This window comes from Etheostoma spectabile, chromosome 13 (genome assembly GCF_008692095.1).
Source record: "Etheostoma spectabile isolate EspeVRDwgs_2016 chromosome 13, UIUC_Espe_1.0, whole genome shotgun sequence".
Taxonomy (NCBI): domain Eukaryota; kingdom Metazoa; phylum Chordata; class Actinopteri; order Perciformes; family Percidae; genus Etheostoma; species Etheostoma spectabile.
Window position 1 is genome coordinate 76,678 of NC_045745.1, and position 20,855 is coordinate 97,532.

The 20,855-nt window shown below is 41.9% G+C and overlaps 1 long non-coding RNA gene across 1 annotated transcript in view; it reads left to right on the top strand.

Annotated features, from left to right (window-relative positions):
* The window catches only part of LOC116700685 (uncharacterized), a 27,305-nt gene extending 19,581 nt beyond the window's left edge, over nucleotides 1-7,724 (top strand). The window contains exon 2 of the long non-coding RNA XR_004334707.1: nucleotides 7,694-7,724. This is a non-coding gene — a long non-coding RNA (uncharacterized LOC116700685). The remainder of the gene's footprint in view (nucleotides 1-7,693) is intronic.
* The last annotated feature ends 13,131 nt before the right edge of the window (nucleotides 7,725-20,855 follow it).

The following is a 20,855-nucleotide window of genomic DNA, read 5'->3' on the forward strand; positions in this document are numbered from 1 at the left end:
AACAACTCCACAGCGGCAAAGCCCCAGGGATTGATGAGATCCGTCCAGAACTGCTGAAAGCCCTGGGTGTGGAAGGGTCTTGGTTGACACGCCTCTTCAACATTGCGTGGAGGTCTGGGACGGTGCCTAAGGAGTGGCAGACGGGTGGTGGTTCCCTCTTCAAAAAGGGGGACCAAGGGTGTGTGCCAATTACAGGAGTATCACACTTCTCAGCCTCCCTGGTAAAGTAACTCCAAGTGTGGAAGGAGGGTTCGGCCGATAGTCGAACCTCGGATTGAAGAGAACATGCGGATTCCGTCCTGGTCGTGGAACAACAGCGATCTTTACTCTCGCAAGGATCTTGGAGGGGGCCTGGGAGTATGCCCAACCAGTCTACATGTGTTTTTGGATCTGGAGAAGGCATATGACCGGGTCCCCCGGGAGAAATTGTGGGAGGTGCTGCGGAGTATGGCGAGTGGGTCCCTTCTCAGGGCCATCCAATCTCTGTATGGGGCTGTAGAGCGGTTGCCTCCCATCGAAGGTTGTGGTTCGATCCCTGCCCCTGCAGTCATTGTCGAATTGTCCTTTGGCAAGACACTGAACCCCGAGTTGCCCCCGTCTTGCGCATCGAGTGTGTAGTGTGTGAATGTTTATCTGATGAGCAGTGCACCTTGTACGCGCCCCCCACAGTGTATGAATGTGTGTGAATGTTGAATTTCCCTGTAGATGTAAAAGCGCTTTGAGCAGTTGTTAAGACTGGAAAAGCGCTATGTAAATACGTACATATGACCAAAGGAGAGCTGTTCCGGGTTGTCGGCAGTAAGTCGGATTCGTTCCAGGGAGAGTTGGCCTCCGCCAGGGCTGCGCTTTGTCACCAATCCTGTTTGTATATATATGGCAGGATATCGAGCGTAGTCGGGCGGGGAGGGTGCAGTTCGGTGGCTCGGGATCTCATCGCTGCTTTTTGCAGATGATGTGGTCCTGATGGCATCATCGGTCTGTGACCTTAAGCACTCACTGGATCGGTTCGCAGCCGAGGTGAAGCGGCTGGGATGAGGATCAGCACCTCTAAATCTGAGGCCATGGTTCTCAGCAGGACACCGTGGTGCTTTCTCTGGGTAGGGAGTGAGTCCTTACCCCAAGTGAAGAATTACTTGGGGTCTTGTTTGCGAATGAGGGGACCATGGGAGCGTGAGATTGGTCGAGAATCAGAGCAGCCGGTGCGGTTTTCCATTCGCATATCACATCACTGCCACACAGCACTGTTGTGACGAAAGAGAGCTGAGCCAGAAGGCAAAGCTCTTGATCTACCGGGCAATTTTCGTTCCTACCCTCACATATGGTCATGAAGGCTGGGTCATGACCGAAGAAATGAGATCCAGGTACAAGCGGCCCGAAATGGGTTTCCTCAGAGAGATAGGGTGAGAAGCTCAGTCATCCGAGAGGAGCTCGGAGTAGAGCCGCTGCTCCTATATATATATAATATATATATATATTATATTATATATTATAATATAATATATTTAAATGTATCTCTGAGAAAGCTCCTTCCCTTGTTGTCAGCAATAACTATTATTAGATAAGAATCGACAAAAGCAGAAAAGATCTGTGTAGGCTGATAAAAGCCCAAGACGCCTTAGAGATCATTTTATGAGACAAAAGCAGTTTTCTTCAAAAACGAACCTTCAGCTTACAATACAGACTTCTAGACTCCACCCCTGAATTTTTCTCAGACCCCAAATCATTTAGGTTTTTAAAATTACTTTGTGTAATTTCTCCTCAGTCTCTCTGACTAGTCCGCAAATCAATGGAGCAAAACTTCTGTTCCAGAGGAATTATCTCCATACATTCTGTGAACTCCACTAAAAATAGGTTTCAGATTAGCAATACAGTTTATGCCAAATCTCAACCCTACCTATTTTTTGTAACTTGAAAATAGAAACATTGGTACTTTTGCCTCTTCTAGTGTGCAGGAGTGAAAATGAGTCACCTCAACATTTGTTGTTTCTGATTTCAGATTGTTGAAGACAGTTGGAGAAAGTTACTAACAAAAGAATGTTGGCTTTACAGTTTTATTCTTTTCCTCTGCAACTATTGTGTTTTTCTCAAATAGGAATATTTGGAAACAGATTTTAGGCATTATATTATCAAATGCCGAATGTTACAATGTCTGGTCTCCACCCCTGTTGTTTCAAATGAAATGTAGATTTATGTGGGATTGACTCTTCTCCTGTCCATCTTCCATTGTGGTTGTATCAGACAGGATCATAAGCATAAGCAAACCGGAGGTTTTCAATTATAAAAGCCTCCAAATAAAAGCATAATGCAATGCAGGCATGGCTGTTACACCACCCTCAGATGAAGCACAACTGGTACTGGTAAAAAAACTGCTCAGCACATCACTAGGACGAACTAGGACCTCTACACCTAGCATGCAGGAGAAGGCCAACGGATTATTAAAGACCTCAATCCCCAAAAAAACAGACAGTATCACACCTGGTCCTACATTGCCAGGCTCTGGGACAGATTCATAACATTTTTTTTAATATGAAAAATTGTATTTTATTCTGTCTTAGATTTCTCTCTTAATTTTTTTTTAAGTACATGAACATTTTAAAAAGAACTTGGACTAAGATTTCCACCTTGAGATCTAAGATTTCCCATTCCAATGACAGTAAGTAATATTCATATGAAACAATTTCGTTTTAATAATGTCTTTATTGTATAAAATAGCTCGTTTTACGTATCTCAGCTTCATGAATTTTAATAAATCACGTTATATTGTAATTATTTTTATGTGAGAGTCATAGCACTTTTCCTATTTTTTTAGCCTCCTATTATATACTTTCATCATGAATCCCAAATTTATCTACGGGTACTTAAAATGCCAGTAGTTGCAGAAACACCCAAGTACCAAATGTGCTCTTCTAGTCGTTACAACATAAACACAACAACAAATGAAGAGAAATTCAAAGCTGACGAGGAGACATTCAGTTGCAGTGACCATACAATAGGCCGTCAGCTATCAACGTTGTCCCTCTCATTTTTGTCATCAAAAGCATTTATGTTGACAATGTGAAACGGAGGTTGCTGTTCTTTCTGAGTCAAACCTGACATTTTGACAGCTTTCAACACCAATGCAGGGTGCTTCTGTCATTGTGTGTTTCGGTTCCTGGAAAATATTGCTTCATACTCCTATTGGCCCTCCTACCGCTGGACACAACTGCATCACCCAGCCAGAACAAAGGCAGACAGTACAGGAAGTAAATAGCCTTCCTTCAGATTAAAGCAATGAACATTAGCCTAACATTGTTGAGTGAAAAGGACAATTAGTTGAACATGGACAAACATTAGAATAACATGCTTGCCTCAAACACTTGAATGCCAAAATTCAAGAAAAATGAGTAAATATCGGCAAACTGCATATTGATTATAAATGATTTTGTTCTCATGTGAAGGTTTTATTTTGAAATGCCAACTAAATATGCATTTTCTTTTTTAGAATAGCTAACTTTACACTGATGTGCTGTACAAACATGCCTACTGTACAGACGTCGGTGGCGTTAATCCAACTCCTCAGACAGCAGCTTGGGAACAGCTTTTATAAAACGTCTATAAAATAGGGAGGATTTTAAGTGAAGTAACGGGATTAAACACGCTGGATACTTTTCTTCCACTCTTTCCCTTTGGACTCTTGGACACTCCTTAATTTTTGTTCGCTGCATGTGGACCGAGTTCAGCAGCGATCCCACCAGACGTTCCCTGGTGGTTTGGTAAGTTATACTTTCCCCCCGCTAATAATCGATTTTCGTGAGTTCGTGAAAGCTACAATGACCGTAAAGGGATCTCTGGGTCTGGGTTTCACGGCTTGTGTGAGTTGCTCAGGCAGCTCAGTCAGAGTCGCCTTAAATTCAAACCAACGGAAAACAAAATTGTTTGTACCTTAACACCACAAAACCATAAGTAACACCAGATCATCGCAGCATCATCACAAACAATTAGCACACCAACTCCATATACAGTAGAGTAGATCACAGGACAACCAGTGATAACCCGTGTAAAGTAGCCTAATCCTTAATCTGACCACAAAATTAAAAACTACCGCAGTGTGTTACTGTAATCGGTGGCAGTTAATTTTACTTTATTCAATTATTACGTGTGAAATCACATGATCATCAGTGACAAAAACACTTCGAGGGAGACAACAGCATGCGTAAAGACCGGGGTAAACTGTCATATCAGGACCAACCACACAAATCTTGAAGCCCACCCAGGAGGCTATAATCAATAGGCCCTAAGCATTTAAAACTAGTTATGAGTTGTACAGGCTTTCTTCTATGGGAATAGTCAGTAGCCCTGCCTCATAATAATAATATCTGTAAATAAATACACTGAACTTTTCTGCCCTGAATTGTAGACCCTCTGAACCTTCAAATACAAGGTGGTCCTTGAACCTTTTCACATACAGGCCTGTTACGCATCAGTCAAAGACAAAGAGACCTTTGGAGCTTCTTTGAACAGTAAAAGGGTAACTATAGCACTTAAGAGAGAACCCTCCACCAAGCATGCCCTTCTCACATGTTTTGTTATTAACTATTTGTATTATTAGTTTTTTAACTAAAGATGAAACATACATTTACAACATGAACACATTCCCGCCCTTCCCAAACCCCACCTCACCCCCACTAGTCTCACCACATTGTCGTAGGCCTTGGTTGTCAACTAAGCTACATACAGATAAAATAAAAACCTAATTGTCAGACAATACAATAATAATATCAAATAACACACAAACTGTAACTAAATGGACATATTTTGTATGTGAATAAAATATAAGCAGTAGTGCTGAAATGGAGAAGTGGCTGATGGCATGCCACTGTGGTACAGCGGCAATAGCCGATCCTCTGCAGCTTATGTTGCTCACTCCCGGCATGTGCCAGTTTCAGAGTGGCATGCTGCTTGGTTCCATTAACACCTTTTGGAGGTTGGTGGAAGTGGTAGGCAACTGTCAGTACAAACAGTAAAGTATCTGATAAATCCTCGCTGATGTACACACAGTTGATATCACCGCCTTTGGGTGCACACAATCTATTTAATTAAGGCCCCCAGGAAGTGTGCTGGGCTTTGAAGCCAATTTGACACAGCGGCCAAACAGTGAAATTGCAACTTCCTTGTCCGTCACGTGATTTTAATGGGCATAAGATACTTTCCCCCATACTTACTAGGAAAGAGACGTCTGTAAATTAGTGGATGTTTTTAGCTCACAACCTCGCAAAACTATCGAAATTTATTCAGTTGAGGAAATCGTTCGACAAACAACAATAAAATTCACCAGAAGAGCAGAAAACTAAAATCTATCTATGGATAGAACCAAACAACAGAACAACTCTGACTGATTATGTACTACCCAAAGCCACTTTTACTTTCTTCAATAATGACGTTTTTTGGTTCAGTCTATGAACATGGCAACTGCTCTCAGTGGCCGAATCCTGGAGGACGAGGACCGAACCGAAGTAAGGGTCGGATTTTAGGCATTTTTGATGCCATCCAGGATGCAGTGGGGCCAGTGAAACAAGCGGCTGCTGATCGGCGACTGTGGAGAAAACCTGGAAACTCATGGATAAAGTTGTAAGTTTTAAGTTATAAACCCATCAGACCTGTCTGCCAAATGGTAGGAGGAACTTTGTTGTAGATGCACATGTAGGATGGAGCTAATGCTATAGGGGTGCACAAGTGTTCTTTGTCATTTTCTGATTGTGGACCAGTTATTAAATTCATTTTTTTATACCCTCTAATGTTACACTGCTGGTACATATTTGTCAAATCTATATATCTGATTATGTCCAAGAACAGTATATCACGATTTGTTAAACCTCATTCAACCAGATTCTAAATAAAGGTGCTGGCAATATTGTTAGTGTGTTGGCTGAACAAAGTTAATACCTAGATGTGTGTCTTTGCAATAAAGATATAGGGGAATTTGCACAATGCTATAATACATATGGACCTGAGTGACATCTTAGAGTTTGCTTTAGCAGTTAAACAGAGTTCAGAGCTCACTTTTTCTCATGTGTAAACACAATAATGTTGAGCAAGTAGTCATTAATGGATTTCTTTCCACAGGTCCGCCTTTGCCAAAATCCTAGACTCCACTGAAAACAGTCCACCTTACATCCTGGATATCTTACCTGATGCCTACCAGCACCTTCGACTTACACTAGAAATATGAAGAAACCAGACTCCACAGCTCGTGAAATGAGTTTTTTAAAATCTACATTGATAGCCTTATGAGGAAATCCAAACGGGCCATCCGGCTCTTCAAAGAGGAAAGGAGAGGATGTATGAGGAGCAGTCACAGGACAGGTAAGTGATTTGATAAGACCATATTTTTTATCTTGATTATAATTTACTTCATAGAGGCTTTTTTGATGACAATGGATGGGGACCAAGCTCATGTCGGACAGAGGGAAAACCCCTCAAAGTTTACAGGTTATGGATTACATTTATTTAGCTGCCTTTGAAGATTTAATTTTATTTATGTCCAGGCCCAGTATAAACACAAAGTTTTCAGCCTGTGGTGGAAGAGGTTATGAGTTTTTTCTGTCAGATGTGATGTCAATGGGGTGCTGGTTCCGTCATTGTGGCCAGAAAGCCAACAGTTGACTTTGTAGAGCCCTTTTGTAGTGAAGGCACACGCTGAAGAACCACTTGATCTGGGGGGTAAACTTTCTTTAGGTCCCTATCCCAAGCTTGTGCAGTATTCTGTGGGTTACGCTGCAGTATGTTGCGAAAGCTTTTTTTTTATGTGATCACTGCCCTATTAGAGTAATATAACAGACAGGATTGAGTTGAAACATTAGTGCGCTCATTTTCTTACTCACTGACAACCTTGGTCACAGTGGCAAGAGAGACAGAACTGTCATCTCTAGACTGACAAGGGTTTTCATCAGCATTTTATTTTGATACATAACTGATGAAACATGGATTTATAGCTCTGGTTTCACTTCACATGTCATCATATTATTGATTAACAATTTATCATTTACTCACTCGGTCACATTCGGCGTGGCTCGTTTTATAATGGTCGCCGCCAATCGGAAGGTACGCTCCCTGGCCCTGCATCCCATGTCGAAGTGTCCTTGGGCAAGACATTGAACCCCAAGTTGCCCCGATGCTGCTTTGGAGTGTAAATGTGTGTGAGATGTTTATCTGATGAGCAGGTGCACCTTGTCGGCAGGACACAGTATATGAACTGTGGCCGAGTAGGAATGGGGAATGGTTTCCTGTACTATGTATAAGCGCTTTGAGTAGTCGTAAAGACTAAAAAGCGCTATATAAGAACAGTCCATTTACATTTAGGACTTGACATTAGCACCCGCCTACCCACGAAATCTGGAAAAATTAGCTAGATGGGGTTTTAAGCCCTCAGTTGACTTCCAGGAAGGGCTCGACCGTTGACTCAGGACACCTAACCCTAATCTATACCTGCCAACACTGTTTTTTCCGTGTTCCTCCAATTTTTTAGCACTACTCCCCGACCCCTCCCGAACCTCCTTATAATATGTGACCAATATGTTTGTTTGTTGTTGACAAGTTGCCAGATTTAGTGTAACAACACCTCCTATTACACAATCAACTCACCATATCAATGTTCAACCCATTTGTCACCTCAACCTGGCAGCCTAACCCGTTGCGCAGTTGATCTATGCGCAAGCTTCGCGGAAAGTTCAGACCCAAAAGCCAGCCCAAAAAAATGGCAAGTGAAGGTGGTGTTTCCGCAAAGAAATCAAAATATAGCTGTAAATTCGTATCAGGTTGGGCACAACAATTTACTGCTTCTTACTTAGTGATATTGACAACCTCCATGCTTCTTGTAAATTGTGTTCTTTGACTTTAACCTGCGCTCGGCCAAAAAAAATGACATTACCCAGCACATTAAAATACAGTGCACCATCGCTCAGAAAGGCACATAAGGGCACACAGACGATTTCTCCTTCAAAATCAACCACACCAGTTTGACTTCAAAGTACCACTCCGTCCAGAGGGCACTGAGAACAGCTAAATCTGCCACATACAACTACAACGCAAAAGTGAGCACATATTCATGTTTACAAAACATACTGATGTTCACCAAAGAGAGACAGTTTTGATACCCAAGGAATGATAAAATATGATTAAATGTGTTTTTACCAAGTGTTAATGTGTTTGTATCAAAGAGTTTAAAACTGCAGAGCAGTGTTTATGTATTTTTGTTGTTGTAGTACAATTACAATGCAAAATATAAAGAATATTATGAATTAAGTTTTGTTTTAATTTATATTGCAATTTAAATAATACACTTACACTTGTAGTACACTTAACGTTTTTTGCCGATGGCTGACACACTTGTTCCGCTATGTGCTCACTATGTCAACACTCTTCACACAAGCTAAATAGACGATAAGATAAAAATGAAGATAAATATCTCACTTCTATGTCACAATGCAACTGCAATTTAAACGTAACATCCTTTTCAAATGGCAATTTTGCAGCAAAGTGGATAAAACATGCACACTTGATTACTCTTTCCAGCACAACAACACACTGTTTTTACAAAAAAATACAAAGAAAAGTGGAATTCCAGTACAGTAATCAATACAAAATAAAATATAAATACATATATTGCAGTAAAATTGCAGTGCAACACGGGGGGATGTTGATTTGAATGAAAATGAATTAAAACATTGTTATAAAAAATTAGTTTGTGAAAGATAGTTATTGTGATCCGGCCTTCTGTTAGGTCTGGCCACAACAACTCAGCAAGGTTATAATCGTTATGAAAACAACCAAATAATAAAGTAGGTAACATTTCCATTAACGAAATAAAATAAAAAATGAGGCATCACAAAAAAACATAACTAACTAAAACTGTATTGTCTATTTGCAAAACTAAAATTAAAAAAAAAATGTATAATTTCTCCAGGTAACACGGCCAGGCAGCATGACAGAAAGACCCATAGGACAAAGACACACTACAACGGCTTTGAGCTGCGACCCAATAGCTGCTGGTTAGTAAATCAGGAACACCAAAACGTAAGGAAGCTTGGGATAATATGTGTATTGATGCTGGATGTCTACACAACGGTGAGTCAATTGACTTCAAATTTCACCACTTTACTCAAGTGTAGATTAAGTTCAAAACTCCTGTTCATTATGTTCTTTAGTCTATTGACCATCTAGGTTTTTAAACTCAGTATAATTCCTCATTGGATTGAGGAATGGGGATTAAGGGTCAAGTATACTAGAGTGGCTGGTGATGGAAACCTCTGCAGACATGGTGATTTTCCCCAATTTCAGATAGTGTTTGCATTGTGAATAGAAGTATTTTGCCATGATTGCTAGAGTTTTCATCTTGAACAAGTGTTTAATGTAAAAACATGGGTAGTGTTTTGCTAAAAGTGTGTTGTAGGATTGCAACCAAAGCGCAAAGCAAATAAAATGCGTGTACTTTTGGTGCCTTTGTTTAAGGAACGGTTACAAAGTTATGGCTTTGATGCTTTTGTCTACATTCATTTTCAATCAATCGCAAAAACTGAACTTATACACCACCTGCATTACGTATGCAAAAGGACTCTTTTTATGTGTCTTAATCGTTGCGGTTTTCACACAAAAGGAGTTTACACAATCATATCGAGCTTAATATTTTTTGGCCTATATTGTTTATGTAGTCTTGATTTGTACTAGATTTAAAGAGTTTTTAATTGTTTCTGCAAGTAAATTGTGGCAAACCATAGTCAGTTGCATGAAATAAAATGTTATTTACCACATATTGTGGCTGCCAAAGTGGCTGTGAGCAAAAAGTTAATGTCAAGCCCTGGTTAATTGAATTTCAGAACTAAAACTGTGTGGTGATAAAATGTGTTTTCAATAAGCAATATTGATAAAAACAAAGACTTCTTTTATCATTAGCTCAGTAATCACAGTATATATTGCAAGTTACTAATATTAAAGTAATGTATCATGTAATATTGTGTACTCAAGACATAACAATGTACAATGTTGTTTGATCTCAGCAATGTCCGTTTCATATATATTCATACCTCTTATTAGGGCTGTAACATTATGCAGTTTGAACCAATTGCTTTATCCCTGTTTTGTTTCGTTAAATTTAGCTTACCATAAACAGCTAAATGCACGGGGGGGCCACCGTTAATGCTAATGGAGGTTTAACGTTATGAATAGCCGCTGTTCTGACGCGGGGGCCTGGGTCGTTTCCCCACGGCTCAGAAACTGCCATTAGCGTCCTTAACACAGGAGTTAGCTAAGCGCTGACCGGGCTGGGCTGCTAGCTTGGTGGGGCTGACTGTGGATGTGTTCCCGGGCCGGGGCTGTTTCAGCTCTCATCCTGACTGAAGCCTTGCAGCGCCGGGAGAATCAGGCGGCAGCCAGACAGGGTGTGGTAGCTGGCTAAATTACCATTGTATATTCATATCTATCTATACAGTTGTAGTTACTGATGCATTTGTGGTTAGCTCGAGTTGTTAACAGTGGTCAAAACATTCATACTAAAAATAAATGAGTAAACAATAATGTCATTATCTTATTTTACCCACTAAGAATTAGCTAGCTAATGTTATACAAAAAGCATTAGCATTAGCTACTGTGTCACCAGCACCTTTACAGTAGGAAGCACAGCACTTTCCTCTTTGGTCCCCTACAGTTGAGTGGAATTTGTCATTACTCTTTCCATTACCATTATTCTTACATGTCTCATTCGAATGGTGGTTAATGAACCACTGAAACAAATGTAGAACAATTTTTTAGGTAGAAAAGAAATCATTGGATGGAATCAATCAATCGTATCATTAAGGTCTCTGTTGTATTACTGTGTTGCAAAGTGGCATGTAATCAATGACTTAATGACACTGGCAGAAAAATACCACATGGCACAGCACAACCTTGATTCTTCTCCCAAGAATCAAGGTTTTATCCAATCATGGGTCAAAAATGTGATAAGAATCAAACACTGGGTTTGTGTATCTTTCAGCCCTACTAATTATGGGTTTGACAGCAGAGTGTTGTTGGATGGTGCTCCTAAGTGAGAGGTTTCCTATTCCCCAGGGTTACAGCAAAGTTGTCCTCTCCAGGGTCTAATTTGTAAGCTGCAACCTTCAAACACAGCATTGGTGGCCTATAACCGTCAGCCCACTGTGATGTGATGTGTTTAGACAGGAGCCTGAATGACTCAGTAAAGAGGGGTGAGGTAAAGATGGAGAAGTGAAAGAGAGGAGAGTTGAGGAGAATAGATAGAAGCAGAGACTTGTTGATCGAAATAAATAGTCCAGTGGTTTTTGGTTATCTGTGTATACACCTATGCTACTGCATTGGTGCTTCTCTTAAAATGCATCTTCTAAAACATGTCACATTCCTTTAGCACTGGGATAGTCAGTTGCTAACATTGCTGAACAGGAAGTTTGCCATTATTAGGTCAACTAATAATAAAATCGCTTGTCCCCCCCCACCATTTATTGGGTTATCACAATACAATTTACTTCAACTTGATGACTTTCTCCTTCTCCATCTGGAACGTTATTGGTTGCCTGGCTCCGTCATATGCCCTGTGGAGCCACCCACATGCGAAGGCAACAATGTGGCAACAATGTGGGCGAGCACTTTATACTATGGTTTCTTCAAGACATGTAATACAGGTTCAAGAATGGAACATGGCAATTTTTTAGTGAATTTATTGTTTTATTTTTACATTTTCCATTGGCAGTCCAGAATGTTTCTTGTTACCCAGAATAAAAGATACCAGAAAACTTAAAGTGACTATATGTAACTTTTTATTGTTTTTGAAACTGAAATTTGTCATCATGATCATAAATGTATGTTAACAGGAACAGGCAATATTGAAATATCTTATTATATTTTTTTTATTATACCTCTACCCGGGTCCATTTCCCCCGCAAAGTCCAGAATATTTACGGCAGGTAGAGGTGCTATACCATTTAACGGTTGTGTAGTGTATCCAACCCGTAAAAGGTAGCAGGAGATTTCTTTATATAGGCCTAATTGTATTTTTATTTTATTTTAGAAATTATTAAGTTATGCTGATCTTGTGTAACCATCACAAAAAAATGGAAGTTAAACGAGAACTAAAAGCTTAAAGGGAAGTGACAGACAACGCGAAACCCGGATCATCCCAGCACAGACGGTTCTTTCCTTTTAGTCTTTTATGCTTGTGTTGGCCTACTATTTTCTTTTCCCTTGTGAAAGTGTCTGTGGGTTTCATGAAATGCTCTATATTATTAAGTTATTATTACATTGGTTGCTACAACATCTATTATGCTTTGGCATACATGCTTGGCTTTACCCCGGTTTAGTCACAGTGCATCCGGCTAAGTTACATATACTTTAATTAATTTTTTAATTTTAATCTGTTTATAATCCCCAATGGGGAAATTACAATTTCACTCTGTGTCCACACACTTGTTAGTGTATCACACACATCCTGAACTACACACACACACCACACACACACGTTTCAGGATCATACATGCACTAATGAGAGATGTCAGAGTGAGTGTGGCTGCCAGCCAACCAGCGCCCTGACGTGGTGGGGGGGTACGGTGCCTTGCTCACAGCACCTGGCAGTGCCCAGGAGTGGTTCATCTCCCAGCCACCAATCCACGCAATCCATATGCACACTTGAAATGCAACAGTGCATCTGTAACGTATTCTCTTCTTATAATGAAGGATCCTGTCTGAGGCAAATATTTCAATGCAACTTTATGACCTCCGCCAGTAATCTGACTCAGTGTGTCAAACAGTGGCAATACAGCGCCGTAAGAAAGACTTCAGCGCAGCGTGTGGTAAAAACACTACCGGCCTCGGTCCAAATTGCCGCTAGAATCATATAAACTGAAAGTTACATATAGCCACTTAAACTCAATAAGGCCTGCTTTGATTCTACAGACTCTGCACTTAGTTTTTGATCATTATATTAACTATTGCAAAATGATCAACATTTGTCATTGGTCCAACAAATGTAAAATTTTTTTTGGATTATCTCAATGAATGTAATTTTTGTTTGTTTTCCTATCGTTCATTAACAGTGGGTGCAAAAATAGCTTGAGTTACGGGTATGAACGCTCCAGTGATTCTCAGGAGTTTCTCTCTGGTTGACAATGTGCAGAGCAGAGGGAAAATCCCCATGCGCTTTACATCCTGTTTATATTTCCTTCCTCTTAGGTCGAGCTCTCAAATAGTCACCCAGCAGATTTTTTGATCTAACTGTGTGTTAACATTGTTTGCAGTAAAAACTATACTTGCTGTTTGTACTTTTAATTTAACATTTGTCAGACTGATCTCAATGTTGAATCACTTGAGAGTTATTTTCTGTGCATTGTGTTTACCATTTCTTTGGTATTTACTTACTGTGTCAAGATTTAATGGCAACTCACTTCATCTCCCAAAGAACACAATCCTACCCCCAACCTCTCACATTTTAGACAGGTTTAAACAAGTATTACAAGGAGGCGTATATGTCAATCTCCTGCTTTCAACATAGCATCTTCATACTTGCAATAGATAAGTCAAGATTCATGCAGGATGTGTCCCTGTCCTGATAGATGGACTGTATTATTTAAGATAAGCAGTTAGAGAAGTGCAGTTGTTAAAGCAGAATTTGTTAAGAAAGAAAACCCCCCATTGGTTACTGTACTTATTCCTCTTTTAATGGAAACTAAAACCATTACCTAAAACATTACTGCGTACTCCCTGGAGTCCTTATGTTTCTGTTCGCCCCCGAATACTTTCTTGGATGCCACCAAGATCTTTTTGCAGTCTACACCCTAGTCCTGCTGCACTACACCCTGCTTACGTTTTGCGGTGCCCTGCTGCATCTTGCTACGTCCGCTATGTCCTGCCGGCCATGCTACAACGTAACGCCCTGCTATGACATGAACTACACCCTACTACCACCATTTTTTTAGTTACTGTTTCCATTTTCTTTATTGTGATTGTTTTGTCACTGTGCATCACATCCTCAACCGGCAGACACCGCCGTACCAAGAGCCTGGGTCTGACCAAGGTTTCTCCCTAAAGGGGTTTTTTTCTTCACCACTGTGGCATGATTGTACTTTGCACCATCTTGCTCTTGGGGAATTACTAAAATTGTTGTTGTGACTTTAATAATTATAGTGTGGTCTAGACCTACTCTATATATTAAGTGTCTCAACCTCTTGTTATGATTTGATACTATAAATAAAAACTAAATTGAATTGAATACTGACTTAATTTTTCTTAAAACAGTACATATCCTGTCAATGTTGACACATTATTGCATACTTGGCTGTTTCAGGCTTGATTTCAGTATTGACTGGTGTTTGTTGACTTTATTTCTTTCTATTTCTTTTATTACAGTAAGGTGAGCTGTGACGCCACAAGAATTGTCTTGCTAAAAGTAGACTGAGAGAGAAGTTTAGCACTTCTTGTCTCCTTCACTGCTTTCACACGTGCATACAGTATACCACTTCTGTGGTGTGGTTTATTTTGGAGGCAGCAGAGTGTCCAAGTGACAGGAAGACTGTCCTTTAAACCAGAGGTTTATTTTCAAACTCAGTTGTCTGCACTTCATCCCTGTGGAAGTGGAACTGGACCCTGACCAGCTCCAGGGTGCTTTTTGAGAACAGAGTGATTAATGAACAGTTATTTTTTTAAGTAATTCCTATAGTTACGAACGTTCTAAACTAACCAGCTTGTTAAAACCAAAGAGCACTGCCACTAAAGGTTAAGTTTAAGTTAAATTCTCTCCTGTGCCAGGAGGCACACAAGCTTGGCACACTCCTCCACTGGGTTAGGTTTGCACTGCACGTCGTGCTGTGTTCCACGTGTTCCAGCCTGCACCGTTGCGTTCCAGTTCCACCATTCGCCGCCAAGTTGTTTTTGTGGGCGGCCTCTTTTCCTTCTTTTCTTCAGGTGTCACACCGAGGCCCACAGCACAGTCGTCCGTTCTTGTCCTTCCTCAGCACATGGCCGATCCAGTTCCATCTCCGTCTCCTCACCTCCCCTGCTGATTTTCTTGCTTCTGCCATCTCAAGAACTGACTTGTGTGGAGACGTGTTGTCCGCCATCGAATCTTGAAAATCTTCCGTAAGCATTTGGTCTGGAAGATGTCTAGCTTCTTCTCTCCTCTCCCTTGGTTAGTTTCCAGTCTCGCTGACCATACAGCGAAGCCGAAAGGACCAGCTCTTGAAAAGGGAGGTTTGTGTCTTCCTGCTGATATCCGGCTTTAAACATGTTTGATAGCCTTTTGAACTGCACGCTTGCCAGTGCCACTCTTTGTCCTTGACATCCGCTTGTCCTCCACCATCCTTAGTGACGTTTGCACCCAGATCGTAAGCTCTCTAGCGCCTCTACCTCGCTTTCTCCAAGCTTCAGCTGGTTGTCGCTCTTGCTGTTGGCCTTCATTATCTTGCACTCTTATCGTTCAGTTTTAGGCCAACCTTTGCCGCGTTGTCCTCTAATCTGGTTGTTTTGTGCTGAAGGTGATCCTTTGTTGAAGATAGAAGTCAAGGTCATCTGCAAATCAAGGTCTTCCAGCATGGTAGTGAAGTCCCATCGGATTCCAGTTCTTTCCACCCTCCACAGTTCCTGCATTCCCAGTCGATAACCAGAGGAACAAAATCCTGACATAGCAGCACCCCTGCTTCACTCCTTGTCGTCACTGGGAACCATCTGTTGTCTCGTTCTCGTCCATAGGAGCACTGAAAGTCCTCTTAAGGGTCTTGACCAGCTTGATCAGCTTCTGAGGGATTCAATACTGACGCATGATTGTCCCAAGGCTGTCTCGGTGTATGGAATCGAACGCTTTTTTCAATCGACAAGTGGCGTACATTGTCAGCATTCCATTCGTTGACTTGTTCCGATATCCTAAGGATTAATTCTGGTCGACAGTTCCTCTGCCTGTCCTGAAGCCGGTTTGTTCTTTTCCGGAGCGATGAATCTACTCCAGTTTGTATCCTGTTAATGATATCTTGCTGAGCACCTTGCTGGCCAGAGGCAACGAAGTGACCCCCTTTAAGTTCTACACCTGAGGGTTTCTCCTGTTTGGAATTTTGGCAAGTAAGTCCTTTGGTCCATTTGCGCTGGAACTGTCCTTGTCCCAAATGAGGCCAAAATCCGTTTTAGTTTCTAAGCTGGTCTGTTCGTGTGTCTGCTTTAAGCTTTCGGCTGAGATTTGGTCTACTCCAGGGGCCTTTTCCATTCTTGAGCCTTCATGCGATCTGTATTCTTCAACTCTGCGCCTCGACTGGAATATTTAATCTCCTCCCTTTCTCCTCTTCCTCCTGTTTTGGTCTTCTGTGTGCTTCCCTGTTGAGAACTTCCTGGAAATTTTCCTTCCCCTCGCTAGTCTGGCCTCTTTGCTCTTCATGCAGCTCCCCATTTTTACTCTTCACTGCTGCTGTTTGTCTGGTACTCTGTCCTGTCAACTGTTTCACGATACTTATATTCTTTCCGCCCTTCCGTTTTCCGGCTGCTTTCTGTGCTCTCTCTGCTTTCTCTGACATCCACCTCCTCTTGTCCACTCCATGCCCTCTTCACTTCCCTGTCCTTCTCCCTGTACTCTTCTCTGATTTTTTTTTTTTTTTTCTTTCTGAGCGGGTACTTTCAATCCTTATTCTTGGGGCTTTTCTTTCGTCGATTGAATTGAATTGAAAGCCTTATTGTCATTGTACCAGTACAACGGATTTGGAGAGCAACTCTCTAAAGTGCACACATTAATACACATACATACATATACAATACTTAGTGCAAGTCTGAGTGTAGGTTGAGCATGTGACAGCTTTGGGGAAAAAGCTATCCCTGAGTCTATTTGTTCTGGCCCGTATTGACCTGAAGCTCCTGCCTGAAGGCAACGGTTAAAGAGATGAGCCGGTGAGTGGGTGTCCCTCAGGATGTTTCTGGCCCTACTGAGACAACAGGAGTTGTAAATGCAGTCGAAAGAGGGCAAGGGCAATCATCTCCAGGTGTTATTGCTGATCCACAGTTTGTTCTTCCCCCTTCCTGAAGCCGATGCACCTCTTCTGCTGACTTGACTAGGCGTTTCTCGCTGTTCCCAACCTCCTCTACGTCTCACTCTCTTCCTGGTCTTTTTCCAACTTCTCTGACTGCCTCGCAGTATTTCTTCCTCGCTCGCTCTTCGATCTCTCAGTCGTTCCACGTCTATCCTCGGCTTGACCTTGTTGTTGTTCTGTGGTACTAAGGCGTAGTTTGATGCGCGTCCTCGCCAGGTAGTGGTCGCTGTTTGCATCACTCCTCTTTGTACTTGGAGTCCAGGACAGAAGAATCTCCACTGTCCCTGATCAAGGTGGTCAATCTGGTTCTTCACTTTTTTTCCATCCGCTGATACCCATGTTGCCTAGGGATGTCCTTATGGGGATAATGTCCTGTTATCACAAGTCCATTCAACTGACAGAACTTGCACAGTCGTTCTCTCCGTTATCTTCTGGATCCCTAACCCATGCCATGCCCCTTGTCCTCTCGTACCGCTGTTGTCACTTCAACTTTAGCATTGAGGTCCCCCATGATGATGACGGTGTCATCTTGTTACATCCATCCACTATTTCTGTACTGCGGTAGTAATTGTTCTTTCTCCTCTTCTTCTTCCTTCTCATTGTGAGGGGCTACACTGAATAACAGTCACTCTCCTGTATCTCGATAATATCTTGTCTGTTATATCTGCTTGTTAATGGGGGCCATTCCATGAGTGAACTTTTCTGTTTGCTGTCTTCTCATGATGGCAACACTACCTCATGCAGTTCTTCATCCCCACTATAAATCAGCGTCTGCCCCGTAGCCATCTTCATCCTGCCTGCTCCTGTCCATCTGCACTCGCTGACCCAAGTACGATCCAGCTTGGTACCTTTCTTCTCTCGCGCATCTGTGCTGCTGCTGCTCCTCCTCTAGACATAGTTCTCACATTCAATGTCGATGGTGAAATGTTTTTGGTGTCACTAGAGATCTCATCGGGCGCTGGGCTTCCCTAAGGCTTTGACCCATCGCCGTCAACTGCCGATGTCGGCGATCCCCGCTCCACCCGTCGTCCTGCAATATGATGTCCGTTCCATAAGGTTAGCCGGTGCTTAATTAGCTCTGTTCTGTTGCAACTTGGCCGGGTCAGCCCCCTCCTCCTTTGTTGTACATTCAGATGAAAAGATATATTACTAGGACTGCACAGTTACTCAATTTTAATCACGATCAGATTTGACTTCCCACGTCAACTTGCACAATCAAGCAATAGTTTTAAATCCGTCATTCCGGTCATAGAAGGCTCCAGGTTTTTTTGCAAAGCCATCTACCGCTCTGTGAACCACTGTCTGAATCATGTCCCAGTCAGAGTTGTTCCCTGCCCCACGCAGCTTAGTTTCTAGATGTAGACAGTCCACAGAGGACAGAGTAACGTGATGAAAATTCCACAATAGATAGCAGTCGGTCAAACGTTGGTCACAAGGTTTACCAGTTTACCAGTAAACGCAACATTTTTTCCCGTCATTGTTTTATTTCAGGCAACACCAGTTCCCGTGCTAGTTTTGTGTCTGTTAGCTCACAGGCTCAGGGTGCGTCTAACATTTATCTAGGTTGCACCGGTGACCTAATGACTTTGCATCCGCTACCTTCCGCAACGAAGCAATGTCATACTCAAATATGTTTTAATTTTGCGTTACACGACCCAATTTTTTCTGTAACCCGGGCCTTGTGTTTGTATCTCCTCCTCTATCTCTCCCCTCATATAAAAAACATAGAGAATAAGTGACACCTACACTTGTTTGTTTTTCCTTTCTCTTGTTTGTTTTTTTTTTCACTTTTTCTAAAGTTTTTCTAAATTTCCCCACCACTATCTATATACATCTTATTTACACAAACTTATTACACAATTTCATAAAACCTGCAAAAATATCCAACATCAAATCTAATTTTCCTCTTAGTACTGAAACACTCCAGAAGGTGCAACAGTAAACTGAACTCACATATGTGGATTCTCAGGGTGGTTCTCAAAATGGAATGTAATTCCCCCTCTCTCAGTCAAGGGCTCAACAATAACAGCAAAGTCAGAACAATCTCATCTAGAAACCACACATACCAACCACTCCTCCTGCTCTAATACGCGAGCGCACTCCTCCCTCCTATCTTCAGATTAAGGGTAGCCTATATGGAGTATTGGTCATCTGGGATAGAACGCCTACATCCACATCATGGATAGCTAAGTTGTACACCTGGGACATTGTGAAAAGGGGATGAGCTTAGTTTTTAAAATTGAACCTCACTTGCCATTCTTACTGGCTTACCATCCAGGTGACCTAAAGCTTCAGCTGCTGCTTCTCCCTATCCTCTTCCAAGAACCTGCTTGATAGCAACGCACGCCACAGACCGCGCATTTGCACAATCTTCTCTCCTTTACCCCCCCAACGCCCCATAACCTGGTCATGGACACTCCACTCGTCATAATCAGTCGAGTGGGAGTCGCCATCTCCTCATAACACTTTGTCTAGCGGTGGATCCTCGGACTACACCATTTGACAAAACAGTGCCTGCTAATCACTTGGGTGGGTCTCTGGACCAGCACCTCCACAGCGGCCTGGAGCGACCTATCATAGTTCGCCTTGGGTTATGAACAACTTTTTCTTTAGACTGTGGAACTAACACCTGAAAAAGTGTTTTGATATTCGAAAGCGAACTAGCCATCTTCACTTTAGCTCTTTCATTTTCATATTCCCTCTTTCCTCTCTTTCATGACATTCCCTCTTTATATGCATATTATAGTGCATTATCTCTGGTTTCCTAGCCTCCTCTGAAACCTGTAACTCCAAATCCTGAAACAATTTCCATATTTCCTGTCTATTCACATTCAAGGTTACTTCACTTCCCAACACTCCTCTTGCTCAAGTCTGCAATGTTCTAACTGTTAGCGCTTGCAACATAACTGGACATACACAGTGTGATTAGACTGGCTATTCAACCAAATGTTCCCCAACTGGCAACAACAGTTATTTTGCTGAAAACACAAAATCTAACCATCCAACCCAGGGCGTTAATGCAACATAACACTACCAAACTTTGGATGCTGAACCAATATAGCCTTAACATAGGCAATAGCCTAATCTTATTGTAGCTGGTGATAGTTTGCACGTGGTGAACAAATTACAGTGATGCTATGTCTTCTATTTGCTAACTACATTGATTTAGCGCAGTAACCTGACAACAACACACAATGCAGTAAAACAAAAGGAGAAGAAGGCTGTTCCCGCCTGAGTACAATCAGTAATACTGGCAATTAAACCATACTGTAATCACAGGAATTTTTTTTTCTCTCTGCTTCCTCTCTCTGTTTATCTATAGGCAACCAAAGCCCACATAGTTGGCCAAGACATTGCAGAAATCATCAAATGACCATGTTTGGGTTTGTACTTAGCGTAAATATAGTTTTCCCACACATTAGGTTTCACTATTGATATATTGTATTAGAGAGAAGGGCGATTTGCATGTCCTCTGTTAATCTTGCAAACGCCTACGGGTCGGTTCCCCCACCACTATTACGTTCACTCTGGACTTCTTTATCCTGATCCTGCAAGAGGTTGCAGCCAATCCTTTGAAATCTCCAGATATACGCACTCATGAAGGCAGGTGGTCAAGAAATGAGTTGCCATCAGGCAAAGGCTACTTCCACGAAAGGTACATGCAGGATGTTACCACCATACTCCAGACAGAACAGCCCAGCCTCCCGTCCTGAAAGCCTCGTCAAGTCTACTTGGCATACCTCTCTGACAAACAGTATGGAACGTGGTGAAGAAGTAGCTGGCAGATGCCTCGCCAGAGCACCACAGTCAGCTCCCGGG